At 45.9% G+C, this 22,530-nt stretch overlaps 1 long non-coding RNA gene across 1 annotated transcript in view; it reads left to right on the top strand.

The window, feature by feature from the left end:
• Nucleotides 1–22,530, top strand: part of LOC138526510 (uncharacterized) — a 157,600-nt gene that overhangs the window by 105,576 nt on the left and 29,494 nt on the right. The window contains exon 2 of the long non-coding RNA XR_011283596.1: nucleotides 14,305–14,432. This is a non-coding gene — a long non-coding RNA (uncharacterized lncRNA). The remainder of the gene's footprint in view (nucleotides 1–14,304; nucleotides 14,433–22,530) is intronic.

The following is a 22,530-nucleotide window of genomic DNA, read 5'->3' as shown; positions in this document are numbered from 1 at the left end:
GCCTTCAAGCGCAAGGCGAAAGCTTGGCTGGCCACCCTGGACTTGGCCTGACCCTGACCGGAACTTATATCTCAGCATTCTAGGCCGCTCCCGCATAATATCCTGCCCTATATTTTGCTCAGACTGTGCATCCTTTACTCCCCACTTTATGCTTCTTGTACATTATGTATATTGTCATGGTAATATTTTGTCTGTAACCTGTACATCTTGTATATTTTTAAGTTAAATGACTGTGTATGTATGTAACCTGGCTGTAACCAAAAATGCGCCCGGTTGCCCTAGGGCCTTGTGCGCTATACAAATAAACAAAATACAAAAATAATCCGCGAAAGATAGTTAAGTCCTATACCTGGAACTTGGACCAGCTACCCATAGAGATTGTGTCTGAATTGACTTATTTGGTAGCCTCAATCAAATCTTTCCCAATGAAAAGTAGTCTTATTCTATCTATTGACTTAAAAGTTATGAAATTGGGAGCACAAATGAAAAGAATTAAATCCAAATTCTGCAAATTCACTATATTGCCGCTTGTAAGATTCTATATAGCAAAGGTGGTTCCTATAATTCTGTTTGGTTTGGATTATATTTCCATAGCTATGGATTTAGCATGGGATATAATAGAAGCCAAACTGTGGAAGCGAACCTTAGGTCTACCTTATTGTGTCCAAATAATCTGCCTCAGATACGAACTAGGCCTTTCATCTCTTAGATCATGGATGGAGTGGAAGTTAATCTCCCTCTATAGATTAATCTTAGATCCCCCAAAGAGCTCTTTGTATGAGGATATGGCCCACTCGATGCAGCATGCGAATAATGGGTTCCTGGTTAAATTTAAGTTAAAATGCTGCGAGATATTGACTAGGTCTGACAGTTGTGCTGATCTCCTTGTTCAAAATCCCTTAAAAGTTAAAGAACAGATGAAACAGTGTGATTGGGTAGGCACGGTAGACAGTATGAAGAAGGCTAAAAGATCAGCCTCATTTACAGCGACGGAAAAACGAAAGGGGGTCTCGCCGGCCTACTTAAAAAAATCATTTGACACATAAATATAAGAACATCTTTTCTGAGATTTCGACTAAACCTACTGCCTACTCTAGAGATATTATCCACCAGAGTAAAGGAAGGGGCGACTAGTGCCATCTGTGACAAGTGTGACAACAAGGAATATCAGACAATTAAACATCTATTATCTAATTACCCTGGCACTTGGAACGTGAGGGCCCAAAGACTCAGTAGGTTTGTCCATGATGCACGCTGGTTAAACACCGATGAGTTCTGGTGTAGATTATCATCAGGTAATGAGGGATTCCTGTCGGTAGAGGTGGTTAGAATTCTGAAGGAACTCAAACTGGTGGTTTGACAATTTCATGGTAAGGGGAAAAGAGATGTGATTAAGAAGCTTTATGCAGTTTAATTTACACAATGTAATGTATTATGTGTTTCGCTTAGGTGGTGGCTCATGTTTTACTTTTTTCTCTTCTCTTTTTTAAATCTGAATGTTTTGATTGATTATTCACAAATATATTCACTCTCCCCTCTTGCTTCTCCACTCTTTTGACTGCTTACTCTCTGTTCTCTCTTCCTTTCCCTTCTCCCTTTTCCTATCTCCACCCCCTACTTTCTTCTATGCACTTACTCTATCAGAATTGTCCCTGGACCTAGCATGATAGCAACCTCGTCTGTCTCCTCCTCCCTCCCCTTACTGTTTTTTTCCTCCCCACCTCTCCTCCAGCACTATCTGAAATTTCGTCAGGCCTAGTATGATAGTAGCCTAGTATGATAGTCGCTTGTTTTGTTACTCCCCTCCATTTTTGCACCCCTCTCCCCCACCTCTGGCTCTACCAGAAATGTGGTCAGGCCTAGTACGGTAGTCGCCTGTCTGTTTCCATTTTCTTCCCACTCTCCCCCTCCCTTATCTATGTTTTAGCTCTTGCACTATCTGAAATGTCGTCAGGCTGAGTACGATAGTTAATTTCACATCCTTACTGTTCATGGCCTGTAAGAATGTCATTGTATTTTCCCTTGTTCCCTCCCTTGCCTTGAAGCGCTTTGAAACACATTGTGTACAGGCGCTATATAAATAAACTATCATATCATATCATTGTATATATTGTCTTATTCCTTTTTAACTTTTATATGCATGCCTTTGTTGAATGTGTTAAAAGTCAAAAAATGTGGCTATTGCACAATAAATTAACAAAATAAAAAATAAAAATGACTAGACAATTTGAGGACTTAAAGGAATGGTTCGCCCAAAATGTTTTATTTCAAAAATAGATAGGCAATATAAAAAAAAACGATTGCCATTTTTTGTTTTTCGAAGTCCCTATGTAAAATTTTGAGCAATTCAGGCTACAAAATGTGCAAAAGCAAGCACATGGGCACATCCATTTTGTAAAATGGATGCCCGCCTGTGCTGGCTTTTGCTTTTGTGGCACTAATGAAGGAAAAGCCAGCCAGCTGTAGTAAATAAAAGCTACCACTGGGTGGCTTTTCCTTCATTGGTGCCGGGACTCGGAGGACGCGGACCGGAGACTACAGGCAGAAAAGCTGCAGCTGCATCTCGGTAAGTGCTTTTTTTTTTTTTTTTAAATAAGCACTAGCTGTGGTTTTTCTTCTAAGTTTTCCAGACTGGAGGAGCCGGAAAACTTAGAAATAAAACCGCAGCTTTAAAAACGTTGTATTTATGTTTGCGGTTGCTTTTGAAGCGACCGCAAACATAAATACAAAGTTATTGTGTTTGAAAACTGTAACGCTCACCTGATTCCCGTAGAGGCGCCGGTCTTGACTGGGTGTATACCGTATCTGCAAAGGTGATGTGTAACACACGGCTGGCTCTTTGGGCTGGACCTCTGTGCACTGTATGTCTGACTTGAAGGGTAAGATGTCTGCAGATAGAAAATATGGTATTAAGGAACTGGGTTATTGAATGTCTCTCTCTTCTTCCCTTCCTCTTCTCCTGTAGAACCCCAAAGGTTAACGCTCTCACCTTAGGTAAGTGAATGCCGTGCTCTCCATCTGCCTCGGGGCAGGGTGCTGTAACCAGTTTCTTCACTGGATAAGGGGAGCAGGCCTCTTGACTTCAGAGGACTGCTGTCCGTCGTTTACTGCACGAACGGTAAGTTTCGAGTAATTCTAATGTCTTTAAAGTCTTTAGTAATGATGTTTCTTGTTTTGCAGGGTTCCGGCGATGGCGGATGACGGGCTGAAGTGAGTTGAAGATGGAGCCCGTGTGATGAATAGAAGCGCCTGGAAGCACATAAGTAAGCGCTTGTTACCTGCTTCACGATGCGCTCTAACTGTCTTTTTATTTTGCAGGTACAAGTTCGGAGCGGCTGCAGGGTGCCGGAATACCCACTGGGTTAGATGTGGAAAGGAGTAATGGCACCTGAGTATTAAAGTTCCCCAATGTCTTTAAACGCACCTTGTTTTGTCTTTCAGATGCGGGATGCAGCGCCGAAGGCCTCCGGAGCGTGCGAAGAGTTGGTAAGCTTTTGTCTTTCAGATGCCGGAATGCAGTGTGAAGACCTCCGGAGCGCACGAAGAGTAGGTAAGCCTTTGTTTTTCAGATGCCGGAATGCAGCGCGAGGCGTTGGTGACAGCCGATGGACCAGGTAAGTGAAGAGCTGTCACTGAAGACCGTAATGCTAACCTGTTCTTTCTTGTCTTTATAGGTGTTGCTGAAGACTGGATTCAGGATGGTAAGCCTTTTTCCTTAGGCCCAGGATCAGATGCAGAAGACACGATGAGCGTTCTGCTGCAGAGGATGCAGAATAACGCAAAGCAAGATTCATCCATCGGGTGTGGTTTAAATAGCCTTCTGTGGTGCTTAGGTGTCTCCTTCCACAGCCACGCCTAGGTAAGAAAAGAGTTCCTGCTTTCCAGAAGAGTTCCAGTGTTCTGAATCTAGGGAGTGGCTCCTGCCCCACCCAACAGGAAAAGTAGTTCCAAACAGAAGAGGATCAGAGGCTCAACTGGCAGGCAAGTAAGCAGCATGGTCTGCTGCAGGTAAGTCCACCCAAGCATTATGAGCCCGGCGCTTCCAGCGCTGGGACTGGGCATATTTATGAGCCTGGTGCCACTGGCGCCAGGACTGGGTCCAAAAGGTCCCAATTGGGACTGGTTGGCACTCGGAACCTGGGTTATGGATCTGCTTCCAAGGGAGTTGGGAAAACCCTGACCTTTTGGAAGCAGAGATCATGACAGTGCTGCGGTTTTTCTTTCTGAGTTTCTCAGGCTCCTCAGAGCCTGAGAAATTTAGAAAGAAAAACCGCAGCGTTTTCAAACACAACCGCGTTGTGTTTCTGCCTAAATCTGCTTTCCCATTTGGGGCTTTAGGGCTCCCCATGGGGAGCCCTAGAGCCCCAAATGGGAAAGCAGATTTAGGCAGAAACACTGCAGCATTTAGCATTTCCCATTTGGGGCTCTCGGGCCCCCCGTGGGGAGCCCGAGAGCCCCAAATGGGAAATCAGCTGTAGGCAGAAACACTGCGGCATGTAAACACAACCGTGTTGTGTTTCTGCCTGCCTTGGCTTTCACTTTGGGTCTCCGGTGCCCCCCTGGAGGAGCACCGGAGACCCAAAGTGATAGCTACTGCGGTTTTTCGTTCTGAGTTTCTCAGGCTCCTCCGAGCCGGATGAGCCTGAGAAACTTAGAAAGGAAAGGAAAACCGCAGCGTTTTCAAACACAATAACGTTGTATTTATGTTTGCGGTCGCTTTTATTTAAAAAAATAGCACTTACCGAGATGCAGTTGCAGCTTTTCTGCCTGTAGTCTCCGGTCCCCGTCCTCCGCGTACAGCACCAATGAAGGAAAAGCCACCCAGTGGTAGCTTTTGTTTACTACAGCTGGCTGGCTTTTCCTTCATTAGTGCCGCAAAAGCCAAAGCGAGCACAGTGGCGGGCATCCATTTCACAAAAGGGATGCCCCCATGTGCTATCTTTGAGCTTGAATTTGAAAAAAAAAAATGCCAATCTTTTTTTTTTATATTGCCTAGTTTTTAAATAAACATTTTTGGGCGAACCATTCCTTTAAGCGATTTGCAGGGCCCCTGTTTTAGCAACTCAGGATTATATACAGGAGTTTTATTTATTTTCCCACTCTGATGAACGGCTCATGGATTGGCGGAAGGAGACATATTATATGTTGATGGGTCATAAATAATTGACCAGGGGACGGGACGATGGAACACAGGGGCGGTAGTGGCGTGCGGTAAATGGGAGAAATAGTGACCACCGCTGTAGAAATTGAGACCACAGTTCCAAACACAGCATTGCCCATATTACAACTGGACCATTATTACCTGGGGAACTGATCAGCCCCAGGTTTGAAGGTCCATATGAGATGGTGTTATGTACTCCTCTTGCCGTCAGTATGAAGGAGTTAGATATTGGGTGCATCTCTCGGATGTCCGAAGAGCACCTGAGACAAGGCAAAGTTCAGTAAGGACATAGCTAAAGAAGAGACATTTTTAAGGATCCATGCCAGGGTAGTTTGCAGTTGCACACGCATTATAATTTCTTTTTTCTTTTTATTTCTTTTCTGATTTCATTTTTCATTTTTTATTGTTTTTATTTTTTATTTTTTCAATTTTTAAATTTTTTGAAGGTCCAGGACCTGGTCAGCACTGGTGGAAAAAGGGTCTCTCTCTCTCTCCCACTCCCTCCCCCCTTCCCTTTCCCTCTCCCTTCTCTCCTCCCTCTCTCTGTCTCTTTCTCTCTCTCTCTTTCTCTCTCACTCTTTTCCTCTTTCTCTCCCTCTCTGTCTTTCTCTCCCTCTCTATTTCTCTCTCTTTGTCTCTTTGTCTCTTTCTCTCTCCCTCTTTCTCTCTCCCTCTTTCTTGATAACCTTTTTTCTCCTCTCCAGGAATAAGAAAAGATGAATGATCAACCTCTCTATTATGTAGGGATAAAGATAATAAAGATGTTATGTATTATAGAAATGTAGTATTACAATTGTTTTGTGTGACACTGGTCGTGGCTGTTGGAGTGGATGAAGGTATGTCTGTTATATGGGGTGGCCATATAAAGGGGGTGAGGGGTCGACAGTTGGAAGAAATGCTAATATGTCTATACAAAAAAAGAAATACAAAATGGCTCACTTTTTGCCCGTCCACACCTACAAGTTTTCTTAGACGAATGAAAAGGGAAGTATGAATGATGTATAATTTATATAAGGGGATGGGCTTTGACGTCATTTCTAATATCGAGTACCCAGAATCCTCCAATAGCTGGTAGTCTGATATGCGCATTGCAGGAAGGAATATAATTAATGAAAGCTGTTACGTGTGTGCACTTATCCTGCATGCATCAGGGGCTCCTAAGGTTTTAGTTACACATCCAGTCCCAATTACAGAGGCACAATGCCTGGTACATCTTGCACTATAGGGGATAAAGGGCACATTCCAGTCACACAGTGTGCGGTTGAGGAGCACTGATGTAGACCCAGCTGCAATGGCAACACAAAATACCACCAGTGTCTACAAGGACCATATATCTTCTTGGGAGGTTATTCACATGTCAATGACAAATGGCAGGGCATCACAGTGATGTGCTAGGCAGATGGACTGATCAAGTACAGTGGAGAAGCAATATCCCAAATAGAGACTATGTTTGTGTAAACAGGGTACCAACACATCACAAGCCTGACATGGATTGCAACAATGAAGAAGCCAGTGTGAATACATAGAGACAAGGACTCAATGAAGGAACAGTTTCTGTTGGCGCAAACACATAGTGCACCCACACTCTTGTGATCCCTGATATGACGAAAGGTACGGCAGCGGTGATGGATTACTACTGGGTTTGTGGCCAACAAGCCTACTTGTACCTCCCACTCTCATGGAGGGGCAAGCGGTCACTGCCCAACCTGCACTGAGTGGTACTAGTAATCCTGGAAGAACACTGCAAGGGAGAGGAAATACCTGTCGAGGTGCCAACAGCCACTACAGCACCTAAAGAAGCAGAAAGAAGCTTGCAGATCACACAAGAACTGGGTATGCTGCCAGAAAAAGGACGATTTCAACGGCGGGGAAGAACGAAGAGATCAAGCTGTCTCAAGGGACTGTTCCACACTGCTCAGAGGAATACCTGACAAGTATCGGCTTTTTTAGCTCAGCAGAGACTTTCTTTTCATCTTTCTTGGCTCCTGAGGGTACAAGCAGCTGCTGCACTTTTATACCCCCGGAGGATGTTGAGAATGGGTCACTATCCCACTTCATCAAGGCGGTGCACAATCTAGGTGTTCAAATGAAGAAAGAAGGTAGAGTTCAGAACACAGATTGGCTATCAGTTGCCTTTGATTGGGTCCCGTCATGGCTGAGGGCAGTAGTAAACTACTGGTGCCTGGGATCGTATTCTTCTTGGTCCTCTTATGCACGTGCCAATTGGGTCTCAGATGATGTGTTCATATAGTCCCTAATAGTGCAAAGATGATGGTATCAATTGGGGGATCCAAAACACCTTGCCATACAATAAACAGTGAAACTCAAATGAATATTTCTGGGGTTGGAGATATGTCGGTGGGGATGAGTTTGTTACTGTAGAAGTAACAAAAGGGGGGAATGTTGGGGAGGAGCTAGCTCCTTGGCTAGCACCTTCCTGCACCCCAGAGGCGCTTTACAATCAGGCAAGACTTTTCAAAGAACTATAGCACTGAGAAAGCCTTTTTCATGCTAATATAATCACATACATAGATGGGTGGCCACTAAATGAGAATAGTATTTAAGTATAAGGTGCAAATAACTATTTGGCTGAATACATTTGTAAAAATGTTAAATTGTAGTTCGTTTTTCTCAGATCACGGTAAAGAGTAGAATCCTCTGTGCTAAAAGGAATGCAGCCTGTGCTATACATAGACTACAGGCTTTGCCTGGTGCCCGGCTAGCTCTGTCAGAGAGCATGAGGCAACTAAGCAGCTGTTTCCTGTCCATCAAAAACCCATGTATACTAAGAATAGGAGTGTACATGCTTAATGCACGACATACAACATTATGGAAAAACAAGGTCTTTAAGCGGAATTACTGGCCCAGATAAAATATGAGAATAATGAGTGAAGTGTGGAGAGTATGGCGGGAAAATGTGTTTATATATAAATGTTCATAATATAGCAAAATGATGAAGAAGCTATAATGTATTCTTGCATAGCTAGCAATATGCTAAGTAGTTTGTCTCAAACTGAAACCCAGCCATGCAAGAAGGAAGACTGCAGCATCCCTTGTAAGGGAAGGACAGTTTTGGATGAACCATGCCAGTATCCAGTAACCAAGTTGAACACTATATAAGGCTTCTCCTTGGCGCAAGTCTGTGGGAGCCAGCCACGGGAGAGGGACAGAATGCCTGTCGGGGGGGGGCAGAGTCCTTTGCCCCCCATCCTCATTTCTGTACAGATTAAAGTTGTTATCCTTGCAAGATGAAGACGCTTGGCCTTAATTCCCTAGAGGGGTAAACATTAATCTGGTGTGAGCATGATTAAGGGGTACCCGTATAATTAAGGGGTACCCCTGTAAGTTGGGATACCTTTCAAAGGTGTAATATGTTTTTCTAAAAAATGTTCTGATCGCACATGTGGTTGAGAGTTAAAGACTTTATGTGTCAAGAAGAAGAAAGTGACAAACTCACTAAAAGTGTCTCATGAAATGTTGTGTAGGCATCCTGACAAACTGTGTTGTTGATACATAGGAAATTGTAGAAGTGTTTCATTTATCAAGAAGAAGTTTTGTTCAACTTTTGCTATAAGTGGAAAAGACAAGGGGCCTCATTACAGGCCCGGCAGTAACTCTGCTGGTGCTACCGGCGGGTTGCAGCCGGACCCGTAAAAATGTACCGGCGCCTCACTTCCCAGTGCCACCGGCTCATTACGAGTCCAGCGGCTGGGATGTCAGGCGCCGGTCTATTTGTCAATCCCCATTCCCATAGATTCCGATTGGACTCTATGGGAGTGGGGATATGGAAGCACTGGCACCGTTGCTAATGGTGCCGGTGCTTCTGTGAAGGGTTGGCCTACCATGACCGCTGCGCCCGGCAGTGTCAGACCTGTTGGGCACAGCAGCTCCGGCAGGCAAACACATAGTTTGCCGGCCCGGAAACAAGGGGGCCAGTAAGCTTAACGGCACCCTTGTTTCCGGACCAGCAACAATGAAATGAAGCAAAGACTTGTTATCTAAAATGTACTATTTGTGAAAGTCCAAGTGAAAGACCTTTGGAGTATGAAGAACTTTTATACAAAATGAACTTGTTTATCTGAGCTGGTGAATCCTGGTTTAAATCTGGGGAAGGGAATCAACCCAGGTTACAAGAATATACAGTTATTGGGTCTTTGTTGAACTTAACTGCTATTTCTATTGTACTATTATATTTAAATTGCCGTATATAAGTGTAATATATGTATAGGTGTGAGGGACAGATTCCTTTTGTTAGAGTGTTTCCTTTAGTTAATTTTGATAGGCAGGTAAATCGTTGTTAGGTTAGGGACAGTGAGGCGTTTATCTAACCTTTTAAGTTAATAAAAATGGCATTTTGTGAAAACCTTGCACCAAGTTGGCTGCCTCACATTTCGCACCACTCACATATGGTGGCAGTGATGGGATTGGAATCAGTTGATACAAACTGGGGATCCAGCATGAATATAGTAGACACTGGCCTCACAGACATTGAATCTCGAGAAGATTGGTATGGACATACTTTCCCCTCTTCTTAGATCTTATGTACCATCTTTAGAACCTGTCTTTACTACCTCCACCACTGGACAGGAAATATGTTTAGATTCCATGTCCATAAGGGGGCAGGGAGAGTAAGAGAGATCCCTATTAATTCTTGGCCTCTTCTGATGGAGGTGGATTTACATTTTCATAAAGCTATCAATCCAGTAAGACAACCCTTAATAGGTAAGGGTTACCATCCATTCTTTTTTATAAATATGTGATTCCAGGGAAGGATACATTTTTGATTTCTCTGTTGCTAGAAGTGGAATTTCCAATGTATATATCTGCCTATGTGATGCCCGAACAAGGGACCGGATTGAATATATAACCCTTACCTTGTTGAAGAAAAGAGTTAAAATATATACTCCTGAACCTCTCGATGAATCCCTGTAAAATACACAGAGGAGATAGAGTGGGGGGATTGATATATGATGTTGCATGGGAAATATGGGAAAAGGAAAGATATAAGGCCAATGACCCCAATATCAAAAATGTACCCGTTTGTATGGTAAATGAAACCAGCTGTAAGGTTGTTGATAAGGAAGAGGAAGAAGCTCGGAATATGCTGCATTGCTTTGAAGTTGAGCCAACATAATCTAAAGAAATTCTCTGCCCTCACTATGAATCTTCAAAGTATAGACAAACAAAAGATTCAGGGAACTCACGAAGAACTGACATTCCCAGAAAAAATACTGTTAGTGACCAACATCATTGTATGAAAGAGAGGAATTGTCAACCACCTCATAAATGTTTTTTCTCAAAGTCAATCCTACATGGAATTACCTTCAGGCATAGATTTATCCCAAGAATCTATAAAAAGAACTCATAACCATAATAACTCTACATACTTTAACGATTTAGGTTTTGTAGAAACTAATTCTTCCAATAAGCTGGAATGTTTTAGATGTGGGTGTTTTGAACATCCTCTATATCAAGGTAATTAACCATTTCCATCTATTTTTAAAGAAAGAATGGAGGAAGGAAACCATGAGTTTACTAGCACTTGTACCATTTCTTACCATTCTACAGGAATAGAGTCTGAGGAAAACCATGTTTTGTATTGGGGAGAAAAATAGCCATCGTATCCCTGTAGTGATTCATGGGAAAACAATCTGGGCTCTGACACAGGAAGCAAAAGATCTGCAGTGAAAACTGCCGTTCTCCCTACAGACTGGGGAAACCTAGGACAAAGAAATATAGGTTGTATTCACGGACAGGCAGACGGATATCCCCTAACCAAACGTAATGTTTCCATTTTGAGGAAGGAATTATCAGTATTAGTGGCAGTAATACCTGATATTCCTACCCCAATGATTCTGGGTAGTGATGTCCCCCATTTTGATCAATGGGTTTTTCGGATAGATAGCACAGTCGAAACTAAAGCCAGTTAGAATCCCTAATGAAAAGAAGGATACAATGCTTCCCCCTACTCTCCCAAGCCTCTTGGGTACAGGAAGAGAGGTTTTCAGAAGGAATAGTGTGGGATTGGGGAAAATCTGAAACTTCTGTGAATGCACAGAATGCTGATGGTTTAGAAGGGGGAAAACAACCTGAACTGGGAGATCAGGGCTTTAAGGGAAGGGTATGTGATGAATCCTGTGGAATCATCACAAAATCCCTACCTAAAGTCTCCTACCAGGTGGCCAGGGGAGGGCAAACGCTTCCTCATCCTAACCCTGGGGGTGGTATTAGTTGGGTAGATCACCTGGGAGGAGAAAGCCCCAAGAGGATTCTGGTTAGGAGAGACACAGTATGTGTCTTCCTCAGAACAGGAGATTTCTAGGATACCAGAATACTTAATAGCTTGTTGTCAGAGTCAAACTCGCCTTTCCATAGAATCGCATATTGAGACTAGTGAAAACCCTTGTGATTCCTATAGAAAGGATATAATTGTGAATAAGAATATCAACACTTTGACTTCTGGTGAATATAATTCTTGCTTGGATCTGAATTCACCATTGTATCATCTAAAACCCTTTTCTAGAAATGTAGCTATTAAGCAATATCAATCCAGCAAAGCTGAAGTTTATAATTTTGAAAGAAGTGGTAAAAGAAACATTGGGGACTTCAAGTCCCACAATGCTCTAGGTATTTGGATGAAGAAGAGGGCTGTAGAGGCACGGAACTGCAAGATGCAGTCTAGTGGTTGTAATGGCCCACACCTGAGAGGGACTTTTGAATATATAAAACCCTCTCAGCTGCAGGCCATCAGAATATCATGGTGGAGTAGCACACCGTACCAGTTGCAGAGGCATTGGAAGCAGAAGGGATATGCCGGAAATGCCGCTAATGGGAAAGTGGATAATGGTTCTGAGAGGGTCTCCAAGGTGAAAAACCTAAATTTCAGAGTTCGTGCAGCAGTAAGCGGCATTGTGGCTCACTTTCGCTATGGAGAGAGAGGTTCTCTGTTGGGCGTGTTATGTCACGGTGGCAGGCTAGCACTGGTTGATACCCGGAGCGAGGTAAGCTCCTTCCAGTGTCAAGGTGGTAGGCAAGCACCAGCTGACACCCGGAGCGAGTAAAGCTTCTTTTCTGTTTGGCATGGGCTGCGGAAGCGAAGAAGCAGCTTACCGTACAGATGGAGGCAGAACGAAGACAAATAGCGGGTCGCACGGAACGGACGCATATGACTGAACAGGTGAGTTTACCATTAGTAGATAACCCTTGTATGTTCCGTACGCGACCGAATAATTATACAAAGTATTTTGAATACCGAACTGATAGAAATCTTATTGGCTAGATAAGAACGGTATGAATAGGCAAGAAGGAAAAGATTACCCACGTTCTTATAAATGCCAACCACAGTGCCTAAATAAATAAAGGGCAATACTGAATCATGTTGACCGAAACCGTCATTGACAAAGTAAAGAGGGGGGAATCCATTACAACACTTGTAAAGTATGTGAGCTGAATAACAAGAAAACATTGTTGCACTAGGGTTATAAATGTTGCTGGCAGAATAAGAAAGATACAACAGTTAAGCAAAATTAAAACAAGCATTGTTTAAGCCAAATAAAAGGCAATGTGAGAAGGAAACATGATCAGCAGTTTGTTGATGGGAAAGTGGGTAACAGAAGTGGCAGGAGAAGGGCCCTCTTCATATGGAGTGTTCAGGAGGAGAAGAACTAAACCTGCATTGAGTGTGGCAAAACCAAGAGTATAACAACCAGTATCAAGTTGTAATATGTTTTCCTAAAAGAAGTTGCGATTGCCAATGTGTTTGAAAGTTAAAGCCTTTCTTAATGATTTAAAGTTGACCTCTCCAGAGAGTACTTCTAACATGGTTAGGAGTTTTGCTTTTGTCCTGGCAGGTGGGTATACCAGGATAGGGACCTTTTCAGTGGTATTCCTGCCAGGTTTGTTATTGAAGTACTATATTGTGGTAGAAGGTTTATATGTCAAGAAGAAGTGACAAACTCACTAAAAGTGTCTCATGAACTGTTGTGGAGGCATCCTGACAAACTGGGTTGTTGATAAATTGGAAATTGTAGAAGTGTTTCATTTATCAAGAAGTAGTTTTGTTGAACTTTTGCTATAAGTGAAAAAAGACAAAGTGCCTCATTATAAGTATGGAGGAGCAGAAAATAATTGCTGGTAATGGAATTACCACCAATATTTCCGCTGCGCCTTACTACGACTATGGCCGTGGAGTGAAGCATTTACCCCCAACACAATAGTGCACATAAATCATCCAAGTCTCCGCTGAGCAGTCATCAAAATCGGCAGAATTACTGCTGTGGTAATTCCGCCAAAAAAGCCCCAGAGTATGGACTCATAAATAAAGAGTGATTTACATTGCCACCGCCAGACCAAGAGGCAGTAATGGTAATTCAGTTAGGAGGTTTTCCGGCAGATTTACAGCCAGAACACCGCCCAACTCGTAACAAGGACCAAAAACTTGTTATCTAAAGTGAACTATTTGAGCAAGTCCAAGTGAAAGACTTTTGGAGTATGAATAACTTTTATAATTCAAACTTGGATACAAAAGGAACTTGTTTATTTGATCTGGTGGATACTGCTTTAAATCTGTGAACGGGGAATCGACCTAGGTTACAAGGATATACAGATATTGGGTCTGTGTTGAACATAACTGTTATTTTTGTTATATTTAAATTGCCATATATTTCATATATAAGTTTAACGTATAAATGTGAGGGGCAGATTCCTTTTGTTAGAGTGTTTCCTTTAGTTTATTTTTGATAGGCAGGGAATTCCTCCTTATGTTAGGGATAGTGAGGCGTTATCAAACCTTTTAAATTTATAAAAAATGCATTTTGTGAAAACCTTTCACCAAGTTGTCCGACCGCACATTTCTGACACCTCACAGTGGGCTTTTGGGCAGTTAATGTTCTGATATGAAGGGTCAGGGCATAATTTGAGCGGCAAGCTACATGTCTTAAAGGGAAAGGGGCCTAGTCAAAAAGGTTGGTGCTTGGGTACGAAAAGGCAAAGGAAACATTCTGTTTTGTGTTCATTGAACAATAAGTTGTAACCACTATGATAACAAAGTCTTGTATTTTACATTGGTTTTGTTATTATTGCATTGTTAATAGCACATTCACCACCGGCTCATAATTTGTTGTTCTGTTTCTATTAATTTTCAGAACTAGAGGAAATGTGGGTTATAATGATAAGCTTTACTTCTGGATCTTTGATATACTCAAATGTATTAGCACATCTGTCAGCAATGGCCGCAAATGCAGCACAATCAACAACAATGTACAGAGAGAAGGTATGTTTGTTTATAAGGAAATTGAACTTTGACACATCCTTAACGCAAGATGTCCTATTCCTCTCCTCGGCACCCAGTGTTGTGCCCATATTTAACTTATTTGCATTAGCATAGTCAAACCCTAGCAATTCATCTGCAATAACAGATGCAGAGACAAAATATATGTATATTTTCCAGCACAAAAAATGTAATTGCATCATTACCCTGGTTTCGTGTTTTTTATTGGACCAGTATTCAAAAAATGAAATAAACAACAAAAAATGTATATTTGTAAAAACATTGCAGCTCATTTTCTTTAACTGACAATGTCACATATTCTGTTAAGGTTACTCACTACTGACAACAGACCTCCTTCTCTGTAATCCTCTTTTCTTCATACTTATTGCATGTCGTTTCTGAGAAGGAGACAGAACGATCGCATGATATGATATGATATTATATGGCATTTGTCACGCGCCTATACACAAGCGTTTCAAGTGTTTCAAGGCGCAACGAGGCAGGGAGGGGGAAACGGGGGAAGACAGACAACGATCCTACTAGGCCAAGTGTCATTCAGATCGCGCAAGTGCAGGGGAAGGGGGAAGGGACAAAGCGCAAGGGGAGGGGAAGGGGCAAGTGCAGTACAAGGTAAGTATATATAATAAAATGAATAGGGCCAGCTGGTGGCAAGTGCAAGGTAAGTGCAGACAAGTGCTGGGAACGGGGGCTGTAGGGATACAGAGACAGTCCCGCAGAGCAGGGGTTGCCAGCGAGGCAGTGCAAGTGCAGAGTGGCTGGGCCCAGGACCGAGGTCGGCGACAGTGGCCCAGTTGCAGATTCGGTGCAGATTCAGCGAAGAATTAGCAGGGGAGAGGGAGAGAGAAAGCAGAAGCAAAGAGGAAGGTTTTGAGGTGCTTCCGGAACCGTAGATGGTTCTCCTCAAGTTTCAGGAAGGCAGGAAGGCTGTTCGAGAGGGAGGCCCCTGCCGCGGAGAGAGATCTACCCACAGCTCGTTGCTTCGAGAAGCAGCTGACCCAGAGGGAGTTGGAGACGGATGAGCGAAGGGCTCGGGAAGGAAGATATTTAGGAAGAGAGAGTTGAAGGTATTTAGGCCCCAGGCCCCAGAAGGCCTTGTGGACAATGCAGAGGGTTTTGAACTTTATCCTCGCAGCCACTGGGAGCCAGTGTAGAGACTTCAGTCCTGGAGAGATACGGTCCCTGGGCTTAAGGCCAAGGACAAGTCTCGCAGTTCTGTTCTGGATGAGTTGCAGAGGGCAGAGAGTAGAGGCAGGCAGATTAAGATAGAGGCTGTTACAGTAGTCCAGCTTTGAGAGAACCAGGACTCGTGAGACAGTGAGCTTCTGGGGGAAGGAGAGGAAGGGAAGAATACCTCTGAGGAGGTGCAGCTGGCAGTGTGACATCTTAGAGACGTCAGATATATGAGGAGAGAAGGAGAGTGTGGAGTCGAAGATAACCCCGAGGTTTTTTGCCGTGCAGGTAGGTGCAGGAAGAGGGCCAAGAGAGCTGCAGGGAAGGAGGGAGTGGGTGTGCCGATGAGTAGAATCTCAGTCTTACTGGCATTAAGGCAGAGGTCATTGGCGGCACACCATTCCTGGATAGCTGACAGACAGTCAGAGATGAGGGAAGGAGAGGAGGAGGCCGAGGGTAGCCTGAAAATGAGCTGGGTATCGTCCGCATAGCACTGAAAGTTGGGGCAGAGAGCGGCGATGCGGTGGGCAAGGAGTGCAGCAGCAGAAATTAAATAGATAAAAATATAGAGAAAGTGCGTGACTGCAACAACAACCATGACTCCGCTCAGGACCTCCCTTCTGCATGCTTCCCACTTCAACCATCAGTTTCTGTATCAGTGTATCAACTATTCCTAAGGGCTGCTTTTCAAAAACTAGTCTTGGCCCTTGAGCTGCAATCTAGAAGCAATGGAGCCCAGTCTAAGTTATTGTCTTGCACGTGGTTTCACGCAGAGCATGTCTTTGAAAGGCAACCAAAGCCTCCTTAACCTGGACCTGTTGAGCATGCAAGTCAGTAGCTAGGCAGAAATTTCCCGGTTTTAGCGTTCTAAAATGAAAGAAACTTTCCACCTTGCGGTAAAAGCCTTAGAGGCTCTCAGACCCGGAAAAGAGACTCCATAAATTATAAAGAGGTGATCTGGGGTACGAACATCGTCGGAATTGGTCAAATACAATTTGAGACTCCTTCTTGCATGCATTTTGTGTAGAGTCCTATCTGCTTCATAGTCTACCTAGGTTCCATTGATAGACCTATTTCTTCAGCATGGGCCCTGTCATGGATTCACATGCACATGAATATTCCCTGTCGTCAGGGTTGGAGTCCTCAGTAAATGAAAAAACAGTTTCACTTCAAAGCCGTATTTCTCCTCTAAACCAATCACTGTCCTGTGGGTCATACTGCCCCCATCCAATGGCAGTCTTCACCCTAAGCCCCACCCCTGGTGGCCATCTTCAGATTTGTACTGCACGCTTCAGTGTTGGGAGTCCTCAAGTTGCTCTCTAAGCTGTTTTTTTCAAATTTTGTCAAAATAGCTAAACTTTTTTGACTGATGTTTGCTTGATCAGCTTTGACAAAGGACAGAGACCGGCAGCGGGGATCTGCTACTGGCGAAGATCTTCATCCACTGTCGGATCGTCATCGAAGTTTCAAGAAGGCCCGGATTTGGGCCTACTTCGCGCCTTTCAGCATGACTGAGGAGAAGAAGGAAAGTCGAAGCCTCTTCAAACTCTGCACGAAATGTGGATTAAGAAACACCTTTGTGGAAGATCTGCATCATAAATTCTTATAATGCCTGCATCCAGACCACAATGAGGAGGGATGCGAGGTGTGCCGTGGTTTCTCGAAGAAAACCAAAAAAGACCGCTCAGCATACTGTCAGCATGGCTCAAGTCGAGCTAGGCCACTGACTCAGCCTCTGGGCAGGGTCAAGCCTCACTCAGGACGAGCTGGGCCGAGGAGCGAAATCCCACCGGGAGGTGGTGGAAATGCTTTGAGGTCGCCAACACGCAGAGGTCCAACAGAAGGCCAAGCTCTGCTCTGTTGGGTATGCCGCTGATACAGGTCCCGAGTCAGACAAAAGGTAATCGCCATCACTGTCAGCCTTCACTATGAGCCTGCCAATGAGGAACACCTTCAAAGAGAGTCATTAACTCTGTCCAAACTCTCTGTGTCCGTGGATAAACAGACAACGGACAAGTCCGGAGAGGACTCGTCAAAGCTCGCTAAGACCTCACTGCATGCCAACGACACGTCCGGAGAGGATAAGTCGAAGCTGTCTAAAAAATTGCAGCATGCCAGTTCAACTGAGTCGAAGACGACGGCGCCGTCGACGAAAGCAGCGACGAGCAGTTCGTCGACGAAGTCAACGACATCCACTATGGCAGCTCTGAAGGAGAGTGGGTCCACAAAAGAAGTGACAGCCACTCCACGGGTGTCCTTGCCCCAAAGGCGAGATACGGCTGCAGAGGCAGCGACAAAGGTGCAGGGGACAGGAAAAGACCAGGCGGCCGCACCGACCCAGCAACCTCCTGAGACGGAGAGAGAGACGGTCCCGCCTTTGGAACTTCTCCGGGAAGTGGACCAGCGGGCTGCTCCAGATAGGCCGGAGCAGATCTACTCAAGTACTGATGAGGGAGAGAATGATCCGTAGGATGGTTACTACACAGATCACGAAGTGAGAGGATCTGGGGTAGGTGGTCCTGGGTCCCCAGCTCGCAAGAGATGATGCTTTAGCCCAGACCACACTCCGCAGACTCTTTTCACCCCTACACCTATGGACGTGTCGCTGGACATTCTAGCGACCTTGCATATACTGGTCACAGAAATCCAGCAAAGGATGCCTTCAACAGGATCTCCACCTCCACGGGAGAAGCCAGAATCTCTGAGGTTGAAATCTCCCCCGCGTAAGAGAAAGTCCAAAGGGGGCGCTGGGCCTCAGCATCATCCGACTCTTCCACCACCTCGTTGCGAGAAGACCTCACCTGCAGCCCCAGACCCACATATGGACATGAGCACGGCAACCACGGCTACGGGCACCGACAAGGATGACTATTTAATCACGGCTGACAGAGAAACGCTGCACGCGGACGTGCCCCATAGGGCCTCCCCACCAGACGAAGTGGGATCCTTTCATTCTGTCATGTCAAGGGCCTCTGAACTGTTTCAGTTGGTTCCAGAGGAGACTAAGGAAGATGGTTTCCTGTGCCAGTGGCGCAAGTCGAGAAAAAAGACCATCATATCCATTTCCTTCCTGGACGACATCTGGGAGGAGGGCCTAGCTCTAATGAAAAATCCAAGTACAGCTCCGACCAAGCGGAACAGATTGGAGAAAAAGTGCAGGGTGCCAGATTCAGCTCCCAGGTGCTTAAGGTCTCAGCCCTTGCTGATTCAGTGGTCTCGGCCACAGTCAGGAATCTCTCTGTGATCCTGTCATTGGCAGCCATGATACCTCCGGACCAGAAGGGGAAGAAGCTGGATGCAGTGGGCAAGAGGATCATTTATACAGCAGACTCTACCATCAAAGCAGCTAACGCCCTAGCTATTTTGTCCAGATCTGACTGGGAACTATGGTTCAAGCTGGGCCCTATTCTGGACTTCCTGCTCGAAGACAAAAAGGCTGAGGCGCTAGAACTCTTTCAGGAAGGGGAAGTGGCCTCGGATCACGCCATCACAGTGGCAGTGGACATTGCGTACACAGGTTTCCGCCAGATGGGGATTGGGGTGTCCCAGCGTCGTCAAGGTTGGTTGAAGGCAACAAATGTCCACCAGGACGTTCAGACTAAGGTGCTGGATATGCCATTCGACAGGGAGAACCTCTTCGGAAAGGCAGTTGACAGGATTTTGCAGGCAATAAAGACAGACACAGAGATGACACGCTCCCTGGGAACTTTGCAGCTCCGACGATTGTCGTCCTTTTACTATTCCAGAGGAAAGACAGAAAGATCTTCCAAAGATTATAATACCCCATACGGCAGCCTTCACGCTCTTCCACTTAAGAAGCGTACAGGGGGTGCTCTCAAAGCAGCGGACGACAGTGGCGGCGCCACCCGCAGGGCAGAGCTCTGACCCCCAAGCAGGCCTGAACCAGCCATGGCCTCGAGCACCCACCTATGCACCCCAGTGGGAAGCCAGCTGGCAAAGTTTTTCAGCACGTGGGAAAAGATCACCACAGACAGATGGGTGCTGGATGTTCTCGGACAGGGGTGCACCTTGGTATTACAACGCAGGTGTCCTGGTACCCTTCTGATTCAGCAACAGGAACAACACGGGCCACAGCTGCAAGAGGTGCGGACCATGTTACAGAAGGGGCAGTAGAACCTGTCCCCAAGCGTCTCCGGGGCTCCGGAGTATATTCCAGATACATTCTGGTTTGAAAGAAAATAGGGGGTTGAAGGCCAATCCTGGATCTACGCTGTCTCAAGAAGTACTTAAAGTCCCAAAAGTTCTGGATGGTTACGTTGCAACACGTGCTGGGCCAGATGGACCAAGGAGATTTTCTGACGTTGTTGGATCGGGATGAGGCCTACTTCCACATCCCCATTCACAAGAAACACAGCAAATTCCTATGATTCTTATTTCAAGGTCAGCACTACCAGTTCAAGGCTCTGCCTTTCGTCCCGAGGTCGGCCATGAGGGTTTTTACCAAGTGCCTGGCCCCCGCTGACGGCACATCTTCATCTACAAGGGATCCACGTATACCCCTACCTGGCCGACTGGCTGGTGCGTTCCCGTGCACACTCTGTGGTAAACTAGCACACATCGAAGACCATACGTCTGTTGACCGAGTTGGAGTTCTCCATATACTATGCTAAGTCTTGCTTGATGCCATCTCAGGACGTGCTGTTCCTAGTTGCCCGACTCAACGCAGTGACGTGTTTGGCGTCGGCCTTGAAGGAGAGGGTGAGTGCCATACACTGCAAAGTGAAGCGCTTGTCGTCGGCTCAGACGACAGCGGTTCGGTCCATCAAGTCTCTGCTGGGCATGATGTCCTTCTGCATCAGCCTCGTTTGACTCTGCAGACTTCACATGAGACCTCTACAGGAGTTCCTGGATGCGAGGTGTATGCAAGTGTCGGGGAACTTTGCGGACAAAACCTCCCTCAAAACCTCCCTGTATCACCCGAGGAGTTCCGTCGGGTGATACAGTGGTGGGGTGTTCAGACACATCTCGTCCAGGGGACTCCTTTTCAGTGTCCTCCTTACCAGGAGACAGTCACCATGGACGCCTCTCTAGAGGGATGGGGAGCCCACACCGGACAGTTGAACGTCAGAGGCCTCTGGCAACCGGAAGAAACTGGCCTCCAAATCAACGTGCTGGAACTACGGGCCGTATTCTTGGCCCTCAAGTCTTTTCTGCCGTTGTTGAAGGGCAAGGTAGTAAGGATCTTCACAGACAACACCACCACCATGTTCTACATCTGGAAACAAGGGAGGACCCACTCCCCGGGACTCTCCAAAGAGGCCCAGGACTTGGGCCATTCAAGGCATGTTCCTCGTCCCGTTTCACCTGGTGGAAGTCAAGAACACCATCATGGACTGGCTCAGCAGGGAACTGCGTTCTTGCCACGAGCGGGAACTTCGCCAGGATCAGGTTGATCTTCTGTTCGGCAAATGGGAGCAGCCCCAGATTGTTCGGCGGTGAATGCCAAGTGCCAGAGGTTCGCTAGCAGCTTCCCTCAACTGAGGAGCATGAGGGACGCGTTTTTGTTCCCGTGGGAGGGACGGTTCCTGTACGTTTTTCCTCCATTTCCCCTCCTTTTATGTGTGAGCAACACACTCAGACAGTGCCACTGCAGGATGATACTCGTCGCCCCAGCGTGGGCAAGACAAATCTGGTATCCGGACCTGCTGCTTCTGTCAGTGGCCCCGCCCATCAGGCTGCCACTGTCCTCGGACCTTCTCGCCAGAGAAGGGGGGCAATTCTGCATCATGACTCGGAGTCTCTAAACCTGAGGGAATGGCTCCTACAGTTTGGGGGTTATGCTTTACCTGCAGAATGTAGGGACATTCTGGCCAGGGCCAGGTCCTCCTCAACATTGAAGTGCTACGGACATAAATGGAAATGTTTCTCTGTGTGGAGCCAGACTCAGAAGATTACCCTGCTGTGTGCCACGGCCCCACAATCTCTACCATACTTGCTTTCCCTGGCCAAAGCGGGATTGGCTCATACCTCTATCAAGGTGCATCTCGCCGCCATGTCCAGGTACACCAGGTCTCCGGGCAGACCTTTGCTGTGGTCTCACAGACTCATCAAGGAGTGCCGCAAGGGACTCTTCAGGACTTTCCTCATGGCTATCACCTCGGCCAGGCGGATCGGGGAGATCCAGGCCCTGTCTTGCAAGCAGCCTTACTTGTCTTTCCACGCTTCCAGGGTGGTGCTGCGTACACACCCCAACTTCATGCCAAAGGTACTGTCGGAATGCCACCTCAACGAACCTTTGGTGTTACCTGTCTTCTTCCTGAATCCGTTGTCACCAGCGGAAAGGGCCTTGCATTTGCTGGACGTTGCTCATGCCTTGAAGCTCCACGTGGCACGTACGCAGAATTTTCTGAAGACTTCTCAGTTATTTGTCAACTTTGGACCTGTAAATCAAGGAAAGGCCTTATCGAAGGCTTCTATCTCCAGGTGACTCTCCGGCTGCATCATGTGCTTTCATAGACTAGCGAGCAGGCCACTGCCAGTCCGGCGGAGAGCCCACTCCTCCAGAGCCATAGCAGCAACAACAGTGTTTCTCTCTGGTGTGCCCCTGCTTGACATCTGCAGGGTTGCTATGTGGAGGTCCACGCACACCTTCATGAGGTTCTACTGTGTCAACAGGGATTCCAGGGAGAAGTCCCAAGTCGGCCAAGCGGTGCTACGCAACCTGTTTGTTTGAGGTGAGCCTGTTCCACAGGTGTGTGTTATTGCTTCTGTTGAGCCTTGCCACCTCCTATGGTTGTATATATGTACTGCTGTGTAATCGTTATTCATGAGCATGTGAATCCATGCCAGGCCGATGCTGGAGAAGGTTTCAGTTACTTACCTGTAACTATTGTTCTCCAGCATGGGTCAGGCATGGATTCACATGCAAACCCTCCCTCCGTCCCCTCTG

The sequence above is a fragment of the Ambystoma mexicanum genome, chromosome 7p (genome assembly GCF_040938575.1).
Source record: "Ambystoma mexicanum isolate Mex_15411 chromosome 7p, UKY_AmexF1_1, whole genome shotgun sequence".
Classification (NCBI taxonomy): domain Eukaryota; kingdom Metazoa; phylum Chordata; class Amphibia; order Caudata; family Ambystomatidae; genus Ambystoma; species Ambystoma mexicanum.
Note: the sequence above shows the minus strand (reverse complement) of the source record. Positions and strands in the feature narration are given on the sequence as shown.